Below are 22,917 nucleotides of genomic sequence, written 5' to 3'. Positions count from 1 at the left end.
ATATGGTTTCTTGAGTGCCCCAATCATCAGGCAGTGGCCTGTAACCACGTTCACATTCCCAAAATAATGGATTACGGATGTTTGTCTTTGTTTAGAGTATTGGTTACAGGTTGTTATGGATAATGGTCAAAAAGAAAACTAAACAAAGGAAATTAGATTCAGAGTTTTTGTTTTTGAAAAAAGGGGGGTACTGTGGATCAATGGTCTTGTACCCTGTAAAGATTTGTCAATTGTGGGGCTGGAGAGATGGCTCAGAAGTTAAGAGCACTGGCTGCTCTTCCAAAGGTCCTGAGTTCAATTCCCAGCAACCACATGGTGGCTCACAACCATCTGTAATGGGGTCTGGTGCCCTCTTCTGGACTGCAGGCATATACAGACAGAATGTTGTATACATAATAAATATTTTTTAAAAGATTTGTCACTTGTATTGATTTAATAAAATGCTGATTGGCCAGTATCCAGGCAGGAAGCATAGGCAGGGCATCCAGAATAGGAGAATTCTGGGAAGAGAAAAGAGTCAGGCTGTAGACATCACCCAGACACAGAGGAAGAAGGTGAGAACGCCTCACTGATAAAGGTACCAAGCCATGTGGCTAACACAGACAAGAATTATGGGCTAATTTAAGATGTAAGAATTAATTAATAAGAAGCTTGAGCTAATAGGCCAACCAGTTTATAATTAATGTAGACCTCTGTGTGTTTCTTTGGGACTGAATGACAGTGGGACCTAGTGGGACAGAAACCTCTGTCAACAGAACAGAACTTTTTTTTTCTCTTTTCTTTTAGGTTTCTCAGGCGCTAGGTGGATATTCAAGCCCCAAGTTGGTATGCCAGAATATTGTATGATGTTTTACTCTTTTGGACAGTTCCCAAATAACTCACATATGAAGACCTATTCTTAGTTATAAATGCCCAGCCTTAGCTTGGCTTGTTTTTAGATATCTTTTCTTATCTTAAATCATCCCCACTACCTTTTGCCTTTGGGTTTTTAATCATTCTTACTTCTGTATGTCTTATTTTTCTTCTTCCTTCATGACTGGCTGGGTGACTGGGTGGCTAGGTGGCTAGCCCCTAGTTTCCCCCTCTCCTTGTTCTCTTGTTCCTCCTGTTTCTTTTGTCCCCTGCTATTTATACTCTCTGTCTGCCAGCCCTGCCTATCCTTGCTCCTGCATGGCTATTGGCCGGTCAGCTCTTTATTAGGACCATCAGGTGTTTTAGACAGGCAAAGAATCACAGCTTCACAGTTAATCAAATACAGCATAAACAAAAGTACCACACCTGAAAATAACATTCTCCAACAAAATATGGCTCTGATCTCTCATGGTTTTAGGCTTCAGCTCCTCAGGCCTAGAGTGGATGGCTCCTCTCCCATGTGTTTGCCTTGTCTTGCAAGTAAAGATAAATTACACAATAAAATCACATGAAAAGCTTCGCCCTGATTAAATTAAATCTATTTCTTTATTAAAATTAATCCTCCAAACATGGACAGTGGTGAGTGCACACCTTTAATCCAAGCACTCAGGAGGCAGGATGCTGGCAGATCTCTGTGAGTTCAAGGCCACCATGGTCTACAGAACCAATTCCAGGACAGCCAGGCTACACAGAGGAAACACTGACTCAAAAAAAAAAAGAGGGGCTGGAGAGATGGCTCAGAGGTTAAGAGCATTGCCTGCTCTTCCAAAAGTCCCAAAGGTCCTGAGTTCAATTCCCAGCAACCATATGGTGGCTCACAGCCATCTGTAATGGGGTTTGGTGCCCTCTTCTGGCCTGCAGGCATACACACAGACAGAATATTGTGTACATAATAAATAAATAAATATTTTTTAAAAAAAAAAGAAAAAAGAAACAGAGAGAGGGGGGAGAAAGAGGGGGGAGAGAGAGAGAGAATTTACAGCTGTCTTTTTTATCTTTTTTTAAAGTTCAGAATCTCATCCTATGTGTCATATAATTTTGATTCACCTTGATTATTTTACACTAACTATTGTAGACATTAGTTAATTGTTGAGGACTGGACTCAACAAAATCACTTGTCGCATTTTGTCTAGCAATCACCTTGGTTACCGCTGAGATTGTGGCAGTCCACTTATAAGCATTGCAGCTAGCTGAATCTGAACCACGCTGTGCTGTAGAGCCAGGAAAGGCAGGAAACAAAGTTCAAAGGGCTCTACCTCCCACAGTCAGTGCCCAGAGCTGGTCAATAGAAATGCCTAGACGCTACTTGACCTATGAGCCAAGGAGTCTGTATGTATAATTCTATGGTTTTTAACAGAGGAGAGGATTCAAGAATTTTCCTAGTTAGATGATTACAAGATTTAAAATAAAAAAAGGAAGGACAGTAAGAATCAGCACGGCTGTGCCCGCCTAAGCTTGTGGTCTCATGCTGCAGTCTCAGAGCCGCTGCAACGGCGGACACCTGAGAGCCTGTAAATTTATCAGCACCTCTAACCCTGGCCTCTGATGGGACTGTTGAACATAACAGGCAGGCATGGCCTGTGCCCTGCCTGGGAAGAACAGGCAACAAGGGACTGACTGCCTGGTCCCAAGTACCCTCAGGACGGCCAAGCCACTGAGGGAGTCTGGCTTGGCCTGCACTGTGCAGTCCAGCTTTAGCTAGGAGCCTAGCCTGACCTGAAATGCAAGCTACAAACAAGTACCCTCGGGGAACTGCAGCTTCAGGCCAGTCTGTGAAAGTCAAAATAAGAAGGTGAAATATGCTTTCTTTTTTCCATTTCCCATTTCTTGCTTCTTTGTCAAAAATCTGGTGTCAGTCGGTGTACAGATTGATACCTAGGTCTTCACTATTGGTTCCACTGGTCCTCAACAGTTAGTATTTCTGAAATTAATAATTCTTCATCTTTTAAGTGTTGTTTGGTTCAAACGTCTTAGAAACATTTGAACATCTTATTTTATGAGCCTCTAATTTACATATGAAATAACTTTGGATTTATAAGCTAATGCCATAAGAATATCATAAAATCTCTTCATTCTGAAACCAAATTTTATTCTAGTATGCTGACAATAAACACAGTTGGTTGGAGACAAAGACTTTAGTCACGACTTTTTTTTCTCTAGCTGGGATATCCACTAATCAGTCTGTCAGTACTTATTAGCCCATAAAGGCTCTAAACATAGCTTTCCAAAACCCAATTTTCCCTTCATTTTTTTTCTCCCTCCTTCTGACAGAATCGAGTGTCTAACTTGTAGTGTCCGAGCGACTACTCATACTACGGTCCTGTAGCGCCCGTACTACGTGTATTAAGGTCCTCTGCCTGTAGGCGGCGCCTGCACTGCGGACCGTTGGCAAGTCTCCACCTAGGGCCCTGGAGATTTAAACAAACAAACACACCGAGACCGGACACGGGTCATCCTTGAAACAAGAATGCCAACAATGCCCACTTTATTTTGTGCAGGGGCAGCTTATATAGTGCTCTGGCCACGCCCCAGCTCTCCGGATCTTTCAGCTGCAGCCACCAAAAGCCACTCCCCTATCTCATGCTCAGAGCAGCTGCAAGCAAGTTGTTTACAGGAAATTCGGGGTCTGAGGGTCCATAGCCCCCAGCATCTCCTTACTTCTAGCACCAGCTTCCAACACGTGTGACTTTCTGGGGCTGTTGTTAGTGGAAGTGGATGGAAACAGGGCCTGGTCACACTAAGGAAGGTACCAAAGGGTAACTTTGGAAGTAGTTTCTCAGCCTCCCCCTCCAGAGAGTGGCAAAGATGGGTGCAGCCTTGACTACCCCTGGCCAGTCTGCAATCAGGGACCAACTTGAACATGAAATCAATACAGCCGAGCTGAGCTGAGCAGAGCTCACAGTGGTATCAACCTGGGCCCTGAGGGCATCATTGATTTCAAGTTCCCGGAGTTTGTAAGTTTCCCTTGAAAGCGGTGTGTCTCTCTGATTTTTCTGGTTAAAACCATTGGGGTTCTGCTTGCTTCTTCCCTGCAAATCACACCGGTATCTCATCTCTATTTGGGGCTGGAGGCTGGTGGGCCAGACTGGGATAGGATGACATTTTTAGTACTGTCTGACTACTTGAATTTTAGAACATAAAATGACTTAGGTGAGAGAGAAAATGGATGGGGGACTTGGAGCTGTAGAAAGGCCAGTTGGACCCCATAAATTCTATTTATTGACTTTGCCAATTAGTTATTGCACACCCCCAAGTCCTCAATTGAAGGACAAGTTCATTATTAATTGAAAGCACTGAACCAGCTATCCACAAATTCCTTTCGTAAAGAGCCAGATCATGAATATTTTATACTGGCAGACCACACTGTCTCTATCACAAATATAAAACTCGGCCATTATCGTACAAAGTAGTCGTTGGCAATATAAGTACAGCTATTCCAGGAATGGCTTATTTATACAAATAGAAGGCAGACTGGATTTCGTATGTGGTTTGAAACACCTGAGTTAGATTATAGGGAGGCTGTAACCTGACAGTCAACGAATCCTGACTGAGACAGTGTAGTACATGGCATCATTCATGAGGTCGTTTGATTTCAGCTTTGACAGTGCCAGAGGATGGGAGAGGGTTCCACCCACACTAGGCAAGTACCAGGATTTTCCCCCAGCCCTCTCTTTCAAAGATTTTCTTTTACTTTTTTATGTTATGTATATGGGTGTTTTGCCTACATGTCTCTCTAGGTATCGGGTATATTCAGTGCCCGCAGAGGCCAGAAGAAGGCATCTGATCCCTTGGATCTGGACATACAGGCAGCTGTAAGCAGTCAAGTGAAGGCTGGGACCCTAACCCAGGTCACCTGAAAGAGCAGTCAGTGCTCTGACCAGCTGAGCCATCTCTCCAATCCCTCCCTCCAGTCTTCTTTTTACTTTTTATTCTTTGAGACAGTTGCACGGGGTTTAGCTGACTTTGAACTCCTTCTGTAGCCAAGGTGGACCTTAAATCTGTGACTTCCTTCCCTGTGCAGCAGCTGGAATTCCAGGACCGCACCTTCATGCCTGCCTCTATAAAGCATTTTTGTACCTATTCAACCACCAGAGACATTGAACTTAATGTAATTAAAACTAAAACGCAGTTAACAGGGAGAAAAGGAAACGTGTTAGATGTTACAATGAGAAAACACACAAGACACGTCCAGAACCTTGGACAGTCATAGTAGGCAAGTCCCTGCTCCAGAGTAAAATAAATTATCAAATGTGGTGTATGGGTTTTGTTTGAACCCTAACAACTAACCTTTTAAAAACTATAAAATATGGGTGTAATTTTCAAATATCTTCAGTATTGAGACCAAGAAATTATTGGCTATGTTGGGAATGTAGTGACATTGGAATCATTTAAGGAGACATTTATGCCGGTGTAGTGGTGGCACACACATTAAATGCAGCATTCAGGTTTCAAACTTCCAGGGAGCCCTTGTTTGCCCCCCTCGCAGGGATGGGTGTAGGCAGAGTGGTGGAGCAGGCAAAGAAGAACAAAGGGGCCTTAACACAGAATTCATTTTCATACGTAAGGATGAGAAGATGTGAGGTCTGAATTTACATAGAGCATTTGGGAAAGAATTTAAGACAATCAAGTCTTAGCCCAACCTTACTTTCTTTATCTTAGGTTAACTGTCCCTTTCCTTAAACAATCTAACTTTTAGTTGAAGAAATTGCAGTGACTTTTCAGATGATAATTCCCTGGAAAGTTACTTGTTTTTATTTTGAGCAGTTGCCTTCATTGTTTTTCCATGAAAATATCCCTAACTGACCTGAGAACGGTGATGTATATACTGCTTGACTGTGCATGCACAGTGGGCCGAGGAAATGGCCAAAACTGACTGGAAATGTGTCATCTCTGAGTTCAAAAACCAGGCAACCAAGGAAGTAATGTGACATTTTACTGTCTCCATTCCTCCTTGATGACTTGCTGCTACTATGTGTATGGGTGTTTTGCCTGCATGTGTGTGTCTGTGTAACAAATTGACACCCAGTGCCTGCAGAGGTCAGCGGAGGGCCTTCAGTCTCCTGAAACTGCAGTTACAGAGGGTTGTGAGCTGCCATGTGGGAGCTGGAAACAGAACCTAGGTCCTCTGGAAAAGCAGCCAATGCTTGTAATCACTGAACCATCCTTCCAGACTCTCTCTGTTGACCTTTAAACCCATGGATATAATCCTTAAAATACAAACAAAGACAAATTCAATACAATAAAGACAAATAGGGTCACTTTGTACACAGATTGGCGCACCGATTGGCAATCCGATTCTATATAGTTGTCTATGTCTCAAGTTAGGGAGTCCTTCAGCATCCAGTAAGCTTGTGATGGCCAAGAAGGGTGTATTAAGCTCATTTGGAAAATAACTTATTTTTTTAGTGCCTGGGACCCTGTGTCTCTTACCTATACAGAGCAGCTTTTCTTGAGTCTACTCAACAAAACTGAAGTGTGAGTCTCATGGAAAACCCAAAGTATCAATCATGGGTGGATATGTACATTGGATGGAGAAAAAAACCTCTCCAGAGAACTACATAGGATGAATGTGTTCCTCCTTCCTCTGTCCTCTTTTGCTTTTTCTCTGCATGAGGAACACTTCATGCTTTGGCTCCTACAATGGTTTTCTTTGTAGCACTAAGCCTAAGGACATCTTATGACCAGAGATTCCCTGAACTGAGACGGGAGCTCTACGTGAATCCCGTCAGAAGGTACCATGAGGAGGATCGCTAGAGCAAACCTCTCCTGTGTCCCTTCCCTAACCCTAGGCTTAGAAAATCTGCACTTTGACAGTGAGGACAAGGACGTGAGCCTAAGAAGAACAGTCAGCTCATCTCCCACCAACAACTAGCTTGGTTTAGTCTTTATGATGGTGGGCAGAAATAGGTGCCTAGGAGTCTCAAACAACCCAACCCATTTTTCCACATCAAATAACCAGAGAGTGTGTTCACGGAAGTACAGTACATTTCTACATTGTAGTTAAGTTGTTTCCAACCAGAAATAACTGCTAGAACTTCACAATCACTGAGGGCAAGTTCACTCCCCTTTGGTCACCTTCACACAGTGTTAGCCAGAGGGGAGCTCCCATCCCTACTAACAGCCCTCAGCAATAAGTTTTCTTTGGGATGCTATGTGTACCATTGGCCACTGATATCCTCAACCTAGAATCTACTCCTTGTTTCTGGTTGCCTACTGTTGTGAAAAACTGTCCCTTCTGGGAGAATCACCTCAGGGATTCGACAACATTGTGACTGTATGGGCAGATCTTCACCGAAGCTTCATAATAATACAGTAAATAAATATGACGCGCCTACGACATTTCAGTGCTATAGAAAACCCTGGTGCTGAAGTCACTGGCTCGTGGTGTAGATAAGAAAAAACTTCTGATTACATAAAGAGTCACTGTGGGAGAATCACACAAAGATGAGAAGGAGGGGCACAATGACATCATCTGTCCCAGCAGAAGAGAGCAAGGTGACAGGCCTCAATGCAGTGGCTGTCCAACCAGGCAGAAAGACAGAAAGGTGTCCCAGAGAACAAAGTCAATAAATGCCTTTCAGAGATGTCTGAGGAACGTCTTTGGTGGCAGGAGGAAAGACAGTGGATTTAGGCCATCCTATAGAAGGTTCTGGATTCCTTGATGAGTTTGAACTTTACTCAGTAGGAAAGAGGCTTTATAAGGGGAATGACAGGAACAGGCAACTGTATTCAAGGACCAGCCCCATCTTTATTGTTAATTCCTGTAAGTGATCCTGCCCACCAATAAATCCCATTTATTCAGCATTCCCAGAACGGCCCTTTCACTTTCTCGCTTTTCCAGCTTTGTTTACTTTTTATCATTACCCCCACCTGAAATAAGTTCTCAATTTCCTGTTTAACAGAAGTCTACCCATCGTTCTGAGCCTAAGCCAAATCCTCTCCTGTCCAAAAGGCCTGTATAGCACCTCCCATGATACCGTGAAAAGATTAGGCTCCGGACTAGGGCAGCTGCTTTTTCACAGCAGGCTGTAGCTTAGCCTGTCTCCTCCCTCTCCTGGCTCTGTGGCTAAAGTCAGCAGCAAATGGAGAAAGAAGGGGGAAAATAGTGAAATAGATCACTTCTGAAGTCCATATTGGACTCTCAAAATCTCTCCTTGCTTTAAATTTATAGACTGCATCGTTGATTTCATTTCCATCATTTTTTCCTGTTTTTTGAGACAGGGTTTCTCTGTAGCTTTGGAGCCTGTCCTGGAACTCGCTCTTGTAGACCAGGCTGGTCTCGAACTCACAGAGATCCACCTGCCTCTGCCTCCCAAGTGCTGGCACCATCAGCACCCAGCAACTTACATATTGATAGTTCTTACATATAGAAAACAATAGTTGTTGATTGGGTAGTGAATGGAATTGTCTGAGGAAAGTACCACATAGGCGAATTCTTTTCTCCATTTTAATTCTGCTGTGGGTTTCTTTGTGAACTGTGGAGTCTACCTACAAAGTAATTTCACAAATTTTGAGTCATTTATTTTACTAGTTGGGAGCTGAATGAAAAGCACAAAGGAAGCAGACACAGTGGGTCAGGATGACGGTTCTACGTGACCCACCTGGTGCTATGGTCATCATCCTCATGTAACTAGGCCTGGCATCCCTTCACTTTCCAGCTGTTCAGAGGGATACACAGAATACAGGCAGCATGCAAAATGCCCCCGGTGGTCATGCTTCCTCATACTGAATCTGCTTTGTTTCCTCTGTGAACAATATAAACATATCAAAACTTGATAACTCATGAATCACCTGTGAGCTTGTTTAGTGGAGCAAGTGACAGTGACTCATAACTCTGGACTGATCTTGAAAGGGTCTAAAACAATCCAGTAAATTCTCCTATCACTAGTGTCTTCGTTAGGGTTTCTATGGCTGTGAATGGCCCACAGAACAAGCTGGGGAGGAAAGGGTTTACTTGGCTGCCGCTTCCACATCAACATTCATCACTGCAGGAAGTCATAACGGGAACTCAAACAGGGCAGGGACCTGGAGGCAGGAGCTGATGCAGAGGCTATGGGGTGCAGGTGCTGTTTACTGACTTCTTGTCCTGGCTTGTTCATCATGTTTTTTATAAAACTCAGGACCAACTGCTCAGGGATGGCACCACCCACCATGGGCTGGGCCCTCCACCATTGATCAGTAATTAAGAAAATGCCTCACAGCCGGATTCCATGGAGGCATTTCCTCAGCTGAGGCACCTTCCTCTCTGAGGATCCTCTCTCTCTCTCTCTCTCTCTCTCTCTCTCTCTCTCTCTCTCTCTCTCTCTCTCTCTCTCACACACACACACACACACACACACACACACATACACACACACACACACACACACACACACACACACACACATGACTCTAGCTTGTGACAAGTTGACACACAAAATCAGCCAGTACGGTTGACCTCTCATCAACATGACATACAAATGTATCACTATTAACCCACAACCCTTCCTTTCTTTTTTTTAATCCTTCCTTTCTTATTCATCGCCAAGATCTCACACTAAAATCATAATTTTAGAAGTCCTACAGTCTTTACAAATCCAAACACATTAAAATTACAGTCTCTTTAAAATATCTAATCTTGTTTAAAAGTTCAAGACTTTCATTTGTGGGACCCATTTTGAAAAATCAAAATTAAGTTCAATACCTTAAGAGGGAGGAACCTGGGCAACATCACAATCTGAAACGAGCAAAACCAAATTCCAACAGTATAAATAACTCAAAATCCAATGATCTGGGAGTCACTCACCATCTCGGCTCCTCCAAAGGACTTGAGTCACTTCTCTGGCTCCACCCTCTGCCCAGCTTGTCTTCTAGGCTCTGGCTGGCTCCACTCCACTGCTGCTGCTGTCCTTGGTGGTCATCCCATGGTGCTGGCATCTCCAAAACACTGGGGTCTTCTGCTGTAACCAGGCTGTTCTTTTACCAATAGCCTCTCCTAGGCTCTCTTTATGGTACCAAGCCTTAACTTTGACTGACTCTTCAGTCCTTGGCCTTCAACTGCCACTGAGGCTGTGCCTTCACCAACGGAGTCTCCTGGCCTCTCACAGCCACGACCCAGCTGGCCTCTATGACCCCTGCATGCCTTCAGAACCAGTACCCCCTGGGTGCCTATTACACATGACCAGGTCCTGCTGCCAGCAGAAGGTACAACCTTGGCCGCCTCTGGAACACAGCTTCTCTGTGTTCTCAGAAATCAGTTTCCAGACGATTTCCTCTCAGTGATGCTGGGCTCCTCTTACTCATTGCTAATGTCTTAGCTCCACGTAGCCAGCACTGATTGTCCCAGTAACTTAAAGATTTCACTTCAGTAGTTCGGGTGTCCTCAGCCTCAGCTAACCAGAACCACAGGATCTTAATTCAAAATAACAAATGGCCTGTTAGAGTCCTTAAACTTCCCTCTGAAACTTTACAAGCCAGACACTCCAGCTTTGGCACTGTCTCAACGTTCTTGTCTTCTAAGTTCCCACAGAACATCCCACAGAGCTCTTAACAAACGGTGGCTCTTCTAGGCCAAAGTTCCAAAGTCCTTCCACTATCCTCCCCAAAGCATGCTCCTGCCGCAGCAACACCCCACTGCACTGGGACTAATTCGTCTTCGTTAGGGTTTCTACTGCTGTGACAAAACACCATGACCATAAAGCAAGCTAGGGAGGAAAGGGTTTATTTGGCTTCCACTTCCACATCAACATTCATCACTGTATGAAGTCAGGACAGAAACTCAAACTGGGCAGGATCCTGGCAGGAACAACTGATACAGAGGCCATGGAGGGGTGCTGCTTACTGGCTTGCTTCCCATGGCTTACTCAGCCTGCTTTCTCACAGAACCCAGGACCACCATTCCAGGGATGGCACCATTCTTTATGGGCTGGACCTTCCCCCACTGATCACTAATTGAGAAATTATCTTACCCCTGGATATTTCATGGAGGCATTTCCTCAACTGAGGTCTCTCTCTCTCTCTCTCTCTCTCTCTCTCTCTCTCTCTCTCTCTCTCTCTCTCTCTCGACTCTACCTTGTGTCAAGTTGACACACAAAACCTGCCTGCATGTGCACTTAGAAAATTCAAATAAACACGATGAACAATTAGTACATATCACTGATAGACCAGGGGTTCTGAACAGGTCTTTCCATTTATGAGTTTCCAGCATGTGACCCTATCCACTAGGGATCTGGATAGCCATTACCTTCCTTATGTCACCTAATCATGATGTCATTTCTCTAGTGACTTGCCACTAGGAAAACTAAAATGAGGGCGAAGGCTTTTCCAGAGCTGTAGTTACTAAAGCTGTCCGACCCTGAGTGTCTGACAGTGGAAAGCTGGCTAGCTCGTGTGTCGATGTCTTATCAAGCTCAGATTCTGATTCCGTCCTCCAACCTGGTCAGAAACAGGCCTGGGACACAGTATTCAGCCACAGTGATGCAGATTTGGGACCAGTGTTAGGCAAGTTTTCTGTACCCGAGAAGGCAATATCTTAAAAGCAGTTGGGCCTCCAGAAGCTCTATATAAACAGGTTTTGTTGTTTTGGATATGTGGGCTTTCCTGTTATTTTTGTCTTTATTGGGGTGCACACATGCTCCTGCAGTATATCCCCAGGAAGTCATCCTGACATGGAGGCATTAATTCGGGTTTCCCCCAACCCTCATCCTGAAGCAGTCTGTCTATGCTCGCTCCTGGTGTGATGGGTTTACGTCATTCCTTCTTCCTTCGGGATCTACTGCTCTCTCCTACTTACCCAACTGCTCTCTGCTCCTCACTGCACCCTGTTGGAGAACAGAAGGAGCCAAAGTCAAGGGCTTCTCCCAGATCCTCCCATATCCATGTCCTGGTGAGGCTCAAAGGTGACCCCAACCATCAGCAAACAAAAGCATTATAAGCCGGAATAGAGCGTCCTGTGATGTCTCCACAGGAACAGTCAGCGACGTGACCATTTCTAACAAGCGCAGTACAAGAGATGAAAACAACACAGTTTCTGTGTGAGAGGAGACTCCAAGCATATCAAGGGTCATCAATAGCCTTGCCATTTAGTCTCCTTTTTCTGGGATAATCATCAAAGACATTTTTCGGGTGGCCCTCTAGACAGTGGTGTGCTGATGCATTTTCCTTTCTTTTCTGGTGTTTAGTGGTACTATGAATGAAATCCAGGGCCTCATGAACAATAAGAAAAGACTCGATCACTGAGCTCAAAATCCCTGAAGCAGACTGGAGTGTAGCACAAATTCTAGTTGGTCTTACTAATAAAAACTCGGAGTCAGATATTAGGGGGTGGAAGCTAAGAGACCAGAGAAGCCATGTAGCCAGCCACCAGAGAGACCTTTCACCTCGACCGAATCCTCAGACTGAAGGGGTGATCCTGTCTCTACCAATCCTCAGACTGAAGGGGCGATCCTGTCTCTACCAATCCTCAGACTGCATTCTCAGATTCTCAGACTGCATTTCCAGACAGCGCTGAGTTCCTGTCTCCTCCCACCTTATACTCCTCTCTCCACCCAGCCATATCACTCCTGTCTCCACCTCCCTACTGCTGGGATTGAAGGTGTGGGAGCTCAAGTGCTGGAATCACCTTTGTGTGAGCTCTGTTTCTCTTAAAGACTAGACCTATTTTGTGTAGCCCAGGGTGGTCCAAGTCCTGGGATTAAAGGTGTGTGCCACCACTGCCTGGCCTCTAGTGGCTTAGCTCATCACTCTGATCCCCAGGCAAGCTTTATTTGTTAAAACACAAACAAAATATCACTATACTGAGCACACGCTGCTTCTACAGAAAACCAGGATCTGATTCCTAGTGGCCATATGAAGACTCAGAACCATCTATAACTCCAGTTCCTGAGAATCCAATGCCCTCCTCCACCATCCTCGGGCATACATTTGTTGTACAGACATACAGGCAGGCCTTTTAATGATGTATAAAAACATTAAGGGCATTTAAAAGGGCTAATCTACACAAGCTGCAGTACAAACACCATAATTTCTAAGAGAAGGTCAGCTCTCCCCCATGCAATATGTGAGACTAATCCAACCTAGAACAGAAATATTTGCATAACTTCTAGATAGGTAGCATCAGGACAGTCATTCAGCACCTACAACAAGGTAGACAGTTCATAGTTCTGAGCACCTACAACAGGGTAGACAGTTCGTAATCCTGAGTACCTACAACAGGGTAGACCATTCTTAGTCCTGAGCACCTACAACAGGGTAGACAGTTCGTAATCCTGAGCACCTACAAGAGCGTAGACAGTGCGTATTCCTGAGTACCTACAACAAGGTAGACAGTTTGTAGTCCTGAGCACCTACAACAGGGTAGACAGTTCGTAATCCTGAGCACCTACAAGAGCGTAAACAGTGCGTATTCCTGAGTACCTACAACAAGGTAGACAGTTCGTAGTCCTGAGCACCTACAACAAGGTAGACAGTTCATAGTCCTGAGTACCTACAACAGGGTAGACAGTTCATAGTCCTGAGCACCTACAACAGGGTAGACAGTTTGTAGTCCTGAGTACCTACAAGAGGGTAGACAGTGCGTAGTCCTGAGTATCTACAGCAGGGTAGACAGTTTGTAGTCCTGAGAACCTACAACAGGGTGGTCATTCAGCTATGCTGAGCACCTAACTGCCTGCTGGACACTTCACAGGTAGCAGTGAAATCAGTTGATAATCCCAGATCCAGTAGTTACAAAACAATGTCTCAGTTTCACTTGCTTCACTGCGTCTAGCTTTTTTTCTGCTTCTAGGAGCAAAGACGGGTGGGTAGTTTTTACAAATAAACTAGTTGACCTCAGAAGTGTTTCTACCTCATTTCAGGTCTGTCCTGGAAAAAAATAAAGCTGGTCTTTCCCTAAGGTAACTTCTGTCCTTCAGTGATAATGAGGCAGAAAGCACCGGGAACAGTTTGAAATGATCTTGTTCTCAACCTTTAGAAGAGTGGAAATGCTCAGCTGGAAGTCTCCTCCCCCAAGGGTTTCCTCCTACACTGTCTCAGAAAGAAGAGACTGGGGAGTTGGCCTGAGTCAGGCAGCAGAGGGACTCTTATTAGAAATGACTTGGGGGAGGGGGCATCACTTTACTAAGCAAATATTCGGTGCTGTGTGGGCTGAGGGCCATTAGTTAGAGAGTTGTGAGGGAAAGTGGAGCAGGAGAATGCCTACGAGTGTCCGGGGATGGGCTCCCAGCAGACACCGATTTAAACAGTGACTCAGGAGTCAACACATCTTCACACAGCTGAGGAAACCAGGTTTGAGGCCATGAAACCTGGCTGAGTAAAATCATAAGGGATGCCATTTTGAAAAAGCAGGACAGTAAGAGTTGTTTATGTTAGCAACTCCAAGTAGTTCAGTGAGGAGGGAGAAGAAATTACATCTATGCCTTAGAACTGAAAACCAGTACCAGGCCCACCCCTGAGAAGCCCCGTGCTCCCTGTTCCCAGCCTGTTAAAACAGACCAATAAATATAAATAAACATATCTCGGAAGAAGACATACAAAATTGTTAACAGGTATGATGACAAGAGTTCAGTTCAAAAACCATTAGGTGAATTAAAATCAAAATGAGATATTCCCTCACTCTAGTAAGACTGGTGGTGATCAAAAAGGTTAGCATGAGCCAGCAAGGATGCAGAAATAGAGACCCCTTACAGTTCATCAGGAACACAGATTAGTGCTGCAACCAGCCTGCTGGAAGAGAAGATGGCCTGAAGGATACTTGTGTCTCTCAATCTCACTGTGAGTCTATTCAAAGGCCTGGAAGAAGGCAGAAGAAGGGCCAGGATGACCAACTCAGCTGCCATACTGGCTCAGATTTAGTACTCATAGTCAGTGAACCCCAACATCCTCTCCATCTACAGAACAAGTGGAGGAGTCGGTCCTATGAAACCAGATGGAGAGCACGTCATGGCCATCCAAGATGAAAACCTGAAGTAAAGCTGTAATCAAAGATGGTGGCAGCTGCAGGCACCTGCCACAGGACTGTGGAGCAGCTCTGAGGTGCGTGAGAGAGCCTTGGAGGAGGAGCCTGCAGAGCCCACAGTGTCCCTGGGACGCCTAGGGAAGTGTAGGTCCTCCAGGAAGATGCTTAGTAAAAGTGGACTCATGAAATCGGGAGGAAAGATAGCAGAAGAGAGCTGCATGCACAGGAGAGAGTGGCAAGACAACAGAAGCTACAATATAGGATCTGGGAGGGAGACGGGTGCACAGCTCCAGCAGAGAAAGAACACGGGTAGTGAGTAGAACTGATATTCTCAGGGAAGAGGAAAGAAGCAGCCAATCGTCACCCAGACACAGAGGAAACAAGATGAGAATGCCTCACTGGTAGAGGTACCAAACCACGTGGCTAAACAGATGAGAATTAAGTGTTAAGATGTAGAAATTGGTTAATAAGAAGCCTGAGTTATTAGGCCAACCAGTTTATAATTAATGTAGGCCTCTGTGTGTTTCTTTGGGACTGAACAGCTGCAGGACCGGGTGGGACAGAAAAACAATGTCAATAGAAAACCTAAAAATGTGGGCTTCATGGAATTTGAGACTGGGATGCTGGTTGCTAAAAGCTTTGGAGAGAAGGAGGAAGAGAGGGGAGGGCTGGAGAAGTGTTGAGCAGCGAGCACCAAGTTAGACATGAACCAGAAGTTCTGCTCTGCCTCTACAGCCTGCAGAGATTGGCCTGACAATAATGTGTATTCCAGAAAGCTACAGGGAAAGAATTTAATTGTTTCACCACAAAGAAATGATAAAAACTTGAGGGGATAGACAAGTTTAATCTGACTTATTAGTTATGTAATAGAAACATAGCATGGTACCCCATAAATATGTGCAATTTTTATATTCTTATGTATACATTTTACAAATAAATTTAATTTAAATGTAAAAATAAGAAAAGAAAGTATTTACTTCACAGGCCACAATCAGGGCTCAAAGTTTCCTGGCATGGGTTTGAAGCACTCAATTTGCTGCATTTGTGGAATCAGTTTCAAGTTGCCTTCTCCCCAAAGGAAGGTCAGAGAGAGGCCATGTGTCTGGGCCACACTTGAAGGCTAAGAGATGGTCCCTACAGCCTTTCAGGGCCACTTGCTCACTATGATTATGCCGCATCCATGAAGTCTCATCCGTCCCCCTAAACGTTTTCCAATGAAAAAACTGTTTTTAATAAAAATTAATCAAGCTGTCATGGCCGCTCACGGTGTCACCTGCGTCCGTGTACAGTCTAGGTTTTTCACGTTTATGTTGAAGATCCGCGTTTTCAAAATTGACCCACTTGGGAATATGCTAGATCCCTGTCTGGGGACCGTGGTACGTGGTTATAAAAGCAGCTGTGCAGGCGCTTACATTGTTTTGCACACTCAGCTGTGCAGGTGCTTACATTGTTTTGCACATTCAGTTGTGCAGCGCTTACGTTGTTTTGCACACTCAGCTGTGCAGGCGCTTGCATTGTTTTGCACACTCAGTTGTGCAGCACTTACATTATTTTGCACACTCAGCTGTGCAGGCGCTTGCATTGTTTTGCACACTCAGCTGTGCAGGCACTTACATTGTTTTGCACACTCAGTTGGCTCTGGGTGGCAGAAAAGCTGTTTCTACTTTGCTTGATGAGCAGATGAAGCCTGGAAGAATGCGATTCAAGCCAGGGGGTCCCTTCCCTCCACACAGCTAAATTTCATTCCTGAAATGCAGATGTCTGGCAGCTTCTATCCCCTCAGCAAGTGCTTCTTAATTGCCAACGGAGAACCACAGGTGCTTCTCCCTGAGCATCCTTCCAGGCAGCCAAGACTCGGTGGTTCTGAACCTGAGAACGACCCATCTGATCAAATGGATGTTTCCTTTGGAGTCTGGCAGTCACAATGGTCACTAGACTGCACATTGAGCATGGGATGCCTTAGTTGAAAGTTACAAGCAGACTGTGTAACAAAGCTATAAATTGTTGCCTTTTTGTTGGGCGAGAGTCTGTCTTGGAATGAAGTAATGATTCCTTTCATGGAGCTCCAGAGACGTCAGATCTGGCATCTGGCCTGGGGTTAAACATTTGCTGAGGAGGACCATTTGTTTCCTTCAACGTACTGCGATGGGATTTCCGGAAGTCTTCACAGTTGGGAGTGTCCCCTTGCCTTAGGTGGCAGCTGTTGTACAACCTTGAAGGGGCACTGATGCCACAAGAAGTAGGCTATGCCACCGGGCCACAGAGAAGCTAAATCAGATCCGCAGTCTGGTGTGGGGGAGTGGCATGGAACTGACGGGCTAAGCCAATGCCATGAACGCCCGTTTCTCAGAGCTGTGGGAAAGATTGCTTTCCTGAATATCTTTGACACCCGTATGTGCTGCCATCTTAATTCAGAAAATTGAGAGAGGTTCAGGCTGTAACTGTGGTAACAGCATCACCAATAGCAAAGGCCCAAACATAACGAGGTCCTCCTACAGCCTGGTACTTTTGTCAAGTACTCAGAATTTGCAGACATTTTTTAGTCGAGGTCACTATATGCATACTGTCACTTGTCCTGGCGGAGAGCTCCTAGGATAGAGAAACCAGACTCCAGTTACTCTTGTAGCAGACTTCGGGTAATCAGAACATAGCCTTTGGAGTCCAACTGACCTGTTTTGAGTGCCAGACTTTCAGATATTCTTGACCTTGTGAGGTTACTTAGCTCCTCAAGCCTCAGTTTAGACATGAGCTAAATGGGCACAGCAGCTTCAGTGCCAGCTTTTTGTCCTTACCTTGACTATGAAAGTCCTGACTATCGTGCTTGACATATACACAGGAGACATTGGAGCAAATTTTCCTAAAGTAAGCAGCTAACATTTTCAAAACTGAAATATATATATATATACATCTTTATTAGACCAATCAGGTGCCTTGGGCAGGCAAAGTGAAACAAATGCAACACATCTTTACATAATTAAACAAATGCAGCTCAAACATATTTAATACACCTTTACACAGTAAAGTAATATTCCACAACAGACATCTTTAGACTGCTGGCTTTGAAAACAGAAAGCAAGGGTTTTGCTTCTTATTCCTATTTTAAAATATTATTTCACCTAGTATGTTTCCAGTTTCTCTATTTTCCCCCCTTGTGCTCAGTGTAAAAAAAGTGGAAGAAATGCAATGGAGCGAGAGGTCCAGGTCTATCAATAGATAAAACGTGGACCATGGTCTTTAGCTCTTTCTGGAAATCCTGGTATTATGTGTCTTATGGACTCTTCTGAACCCAGCACGTGCCTGTACAAAGGAAGGGGGGTCTGCCAGTGAGGTCAGCAGCAGAAGTGGTGGCTTCAAATGGGAACCGAGTGAAAGGTGTTCAGCTTGACTGAACTTCTGAGTTACACACTAAAAAAAAAACCAGAATACTAAAAATTGACCAAAAAATATAATTTAAAGTCACAGTATTGTACTCTGTAGTCAAAATGTACTTTGTACCACTGATTTATTTTTGAGTGGCCATTTTTTTGTTTGTTCCTCTTTCTTTTATTGAATATAGCTTTTTTATTCCACAAAGTATTTCCTGATTATGGTTTCCCTACCCTCCACTACCTCCAGTTCCTCCCAGCTCCCCTTCCATCCAATCTGTCTCTAATTAGAAGACAAACAGGATTCTAAGTTATAATAATATAATATAATACTGTAATAAGGTAAAACAAAAACTAACACATTGGAATACACAAACAAACAAAAGGAAAAGAATACAAGAAACAGAGATGCAAGATTCACTCATTTGCACTAAGGAATCCCATAAAAACACAAGTCTGGAAGTCATAATACATATGCAAAGGACCTGTAGAGTTTAAACGGGGGGGGGGGAGAATAATTAGCTAAATAAATAAATGAATGAATAAGTAGATTAAATACATAAATGAAATAAACATTTTTAATTTTTTTTTAAAAAAGTCCTGATATTACATTATGAGACAAGGTACCTCCAAAGATGTCATTGATTGTGTCTTCCGTTGGCCGTCTACTGCTGGGGATGTGGACCACCCTAAAGAGTAGTTGTTTCCACGGTGAGACTCCCTTGGAAAACACTAAGCTTTCATTTGCAAGTGACCATCAGTTGGTGGTAACATCTGAGTTAGTAATGGGTGCAGGTATCCGCTTCTCCTTTCAGCTCTAGGGCCCCATCTAGTGGAGACCCTGCAGGCCCTTGTGCTTGCTGCCACAGTTTGGTGAGTTCGTGTGAGCATCAACCCTGCTGATACAGAAGGCCTTGTTTCCTTAACATCCTCCCTCCCCTCTGTTACACTCTTTCTCCCTTTTCCACGGGATTCCCTCAGCACTGAGAGGAGAGATTTGATGGAAACATCCCATTTAGGCCCGAGTGTTCCCGGTCTCTCATCCTCTGCAGTCTGGCCGTGGGTCTCTGTATTTGTTCCTGTTTGCTGCAAGAAGAAGCCTCTCTGAGGATGGCTGAGCAAGCCACTGTTCTATGAGTACAGCAAAATGTCATTAAAAGTCATCTCATTGCTGTAGGATTTTGTTTGTTTGTTTTTCCTGACAGGGTTTCTCTGTGAAACAATCATAGCTGTGTCCTCTTGTAGACCAGGCTGGCCTCGAACTCACAGAGATCCGCCTGCCTCTGCCTCCAGAGGGCTGGGATTAAAGGTGTGCGCCACCACCACTGCCCAGCCTTGTATCTGGTTTTATGTTAAGGTCTTTAAAGTTGAGTTGTGTGGAGGATGGAAAGTATGGCTCCGGGTACACTCTTCTGCATGCATCCATGCAGTCTGACAGCACTGTTTGTTGAAGCTTCTATCTTCTTCTTTCCAGTGTATATTTCTGCCTTCTTTACCAAAATTCATTTGTTCATAGGTGTATGGACTTATGTTTAGGTCTTTAATTCAATATGTCTGCTTTTCAATATGTCTGTTTTTCAATATGTCTGTTTTTGAGCCAATACCATGCTGGTTTTTTTTATTGTGATAGCTCTATAGTATAATTTGAGATGAGGGATGGTGATACTTCCACAAGTTCTTTGATTATTCAGGATTGTTTTTGGCTATCCTGGGTTTTTCATGTTTCCGTATGAAATTGAGAATTGTCCTTTAATGATGTGTGAAAATCTGTGTTGGAATTTAGAGAGGGATTACAATGAGTCTATAGATTGCCTTTGGTAGGATGGACATTTTTACTATGTTGAACTTACTGATTCTTGAGCACGGGAGACTTCCCATCTTCTGATATCTTCTTTCAAGTTCAAAGACTTGAAGTTCTTGTCATACAGATCTTTACTTCCTTGGCTAGTTTTTCCAGATACTTTCTATTGTTTGAGGCTATTTAAGGGCGATGTTTCCCAGATTCTTTCCTCGGTCTTTTGTCATTTATTTATAGGAGGGTTACTGATTTTTGTGAGTTTATTTTGTATCCAGCTATTTTCCCGATAGTGTTTACCATCTGTAGGAGTTCCCTGGTAGAATTTTTAGGGTCACTCATATATACTATTATATCATCTACAAAGATACTTTTATTTATTTATTTCCAATTTGTATCCCCTTGATCTCCTTCATTGCCCTAGCTACTACTTCAAGTGCTATTTTTGAGTAGTTATGGAGCAAGTAGACAGCTTTGCCTTGTTCCTGGCTTTAGTGAAATTGCTTTCTCTGTAGTAAGGAGCGGCAGGCTGCGTTCCCACCCAGCTCCTTCAGGGCTAGCTTTACCCAAAATAATTACATGGAAACTGTATTCTTTTAAACACTGCTTGGCCAATTAGCTCTAGCCTCTTACTGGCTAACTCTCACATCTTGATTAACCCATATCTAATAATCTGTGTAGCACCACGAGGTGGTGGCTTACCAGTAAGATCTTAACCTGCATCCATATTGGAAAGGAGAGCAACTGCCTGACTCGGCTTCTTTCTCCCAGAATTCTGTTCTGTCTACTCCGCCTATCTAAGCTGCTGTCCTATCAAAAGGGCCAAGGCAATTTCTTTATTAATTAACCAATGAAAGCAACAGATAGATACAAGACCCACCTCCATCATTTCTCCCCACTTCAGTTGATGTTGGCTGTGACCTTGCTGTAAAATATCTTTGATAAGATTAGGTATGTCTCTTGTATCCCTAATCTCTCCAGGTTTTTTTTTTTTATCATGAAGGGTGTTGGATTTTGTCAAAGGCCTTTTCTGCATCTAATAAAATGACAACCATGTGGTTTTTTTCTTTCAGTTTGCTTTTATGGTGGATTATGTTTATTGATTTACATATTTTGAATAATTCCTGCATCTCTGAGATGAAGACTACTTTAATCATGGGGGGTGATCTTACTGATGTGTTTTTACATTCAGTTTGCCAGTATTTTATTGAAAATTTTTGCATCTATGTTGATAAGGAAAACTGGTCTGTAATTCTCTTTCTTTGTTGGGTCTTTATTTAGTTTGGGTACCAGGGTAATTGTGTCCTCAAAAGATGGGCATTATTTCTTCTGTTTCTATTTTGTGAGATAATTTGAAAAGTATTGGCATTAACTCTTCTTCAAATATCTGTTAGAATTCTGTGCTAAAACCATCTCACACTGGGCTTGCTGTTGTTGATGATGATGATTTTAATGACTGATTCTATTTTACCAGGGTTTATAGGTCTCTTTAAATTGCTTACCTGATCTTGATTTAGCTTTTATAAGTGGTATGTATTGAGAAAATTATCCATTTTTTTTAGATTTTTCAAATTGGTAGACTATGTCTTGATGGGAGTTCCCTTGGTGTCTCTTATTATGTCCCTTCTTTTCATCTCTAATATTTTTAACTTGGATTTTCTCTCTCTACCTCTTACTTAATTTGGAGAAGAGTTTGTCAATCTAGTTGGTTTTCTCAAAAAACTAACTTTGTTTTATTGTTTCTTTGTAATTTTTGTTTGTTTTTATTTTATTGAATTCAACCCTGAGTTTATTTCTTGCCATTTACTCCTTTGGGTGTGATTCTACTTTTTGTTCTAGAGTTTTCAGGTGTAATGTTAAGTTACTAGTATGAGATTCAGAACCACTTTTATGGTGTCCCATGGGTTTGGGTATGTCATGTTTTCATTTTCATTCAACTCTAGAAAGTCTTTAATTTCTGTCTTATTTCTGTCTTGACCCATTTTTCATTTTCAAAGTTTTCATTGCCAGATTTCCCTCAGTTTGAGATTTCTTTTTTTTTTAAGATTCATTTATTTATTTATTATGTATACACTATTCTGCCTATGTGCATACCTGCACCCCAGAAGAGGGCACCAAATCTCATTACAGATGGTTGTGAGCCACCATGTGGTTGCTGAGAATTGAACTCAAGACCTCTGGAAGAACAGTCAGTGTTCTTAACTGCTGAGCCATCTCTCCAGCCCCCAGTTTGAGATTTCTTTATCGATTCTATTTCCACTTTTGTGCCTTGAGCTGTTTTATTTACTTCCCTCCACTATTTGTGTTTTCATAGATTCCTGTGATTTATTCATTTCATCCTTGAAGGCCTCTAGAATATTCATAAAAGTTATTTGAAGGTCCTTGTCTTGTACTTCAGCTATGTGGCAAACCTCAGGACCTGCTGTGGTAGGGTTTCTGGGCTCTAATGGAGACATATTTTCTTGGCAGTTATCAACTTTTTTATGCTGGCATCTAGGCCCTTAGACTTCAGATGATTGTAACTCTAGGTGCTAATACCTGGTCTCGTTTTCATTGGATGGCGTTTTATTCCTTGGTCTGTTGTCCTCTGTGGTTCTTAGGAGGGCGTGGTCTCTGTGTCTCTGTGTGTTGTCTGGTAGGGAATTCTTCTGGGTTCCTGCCAGGTGAGGCCACTGAGGGTTCTGGGTAAAATGTGTTTCTAGGTATTGGGATCCGACATTTAGGGACGGGGATGTGAGCTGGTCCCCGGGGGAAGGAGGGGGACAGGACTGACTACCAGATGTGGTTAGGCCCCTGGGAAGGGGGTCAGAGTGTGATGCCACAACAGGTAGTGTGCTACCAAGATCTGGGGATGAGACTGGGGGATTGGATTTGGAGAGGAAGAGGGAGACTGGAGACCTGAAGCCTGCCTG

This window comes from Microtus pennsylvanicus, chromosome 12 (assembly GCF_037038515.1).
Source record: "Microtus pennsylvanicus isolate mMicPen1 chromosome 12, mMicPen1.hap1, whole genome shotgun sequence".
Lineage (NCBI taxonomy): Eukaryota > Metazoa > Chordata > Mammalia > Rodentia > Cricetidae > Microtus > Microtus pennsylvanicus.
The sequence above is the reverse complement of the archived record's forward strand: the minus strand, read 5'-3'. Positions refer to the sequence as shown.